Source organism: Agelaius tricolor, unplaced genomic scaffold (assembly GCF_023055355.1).
Source record: "Agelaius tricolor isolate 1412-34295 unplaced genomic scaffold, bAgeTri1.0.p SCAF_1, whole genome shotgun sequence".
NCBI classification, from domain to species: domain Eukaryota; kingdom Metazoa; phylum Chordata; class Aves; order Passeriformes; family Icteridae; genus Agelaius; species Agelaius tricolor.
The window spans coordinates 36,154,061-36,154,522 of NW_027269261.1; positions in this window are offsets into that span (position 1 = coordinate 36,154,061).

The window sequence follows — 462 nt, forward strand, 5'->3', positions numbered from 1 at the left end:
TGTCTCTGTGATTCACTACACAGCCTCACTAAAACACAAAGTTTTGTTTTCTGCTATAAGGAAGCCAACTAGTTGCAGAAATATGAGACCAACGGGCAAATCAATTCTAACCTAATTCAGTTGATTTCTCCAGTTTAGTTCCTGAGGTTTTAAGGGCAAACTCCAAGCAGATAGGACTCTCTAGAATATATATATACTAATTTAAAGTAATGGGAGATAAGAGAGTAATACTTTGGGCCCAGTGAAGTTAGTGGCAGAGTTCCAGTAGCTTTCACTGAAGTCTTTAGGTAAAATCCCAACGCAGTTTGTAGACTGTTCTTCATTAGACAACTGTATTTATCTGTATCTTCCTATAAGAACATGTACCTCATGGATTATTTAGTATATATTATTTATCCTTAAAATTTCTAGGACATTAATGCCAAATAATAATGTTCCTTCAGCATGTTTTAGGAACACAAC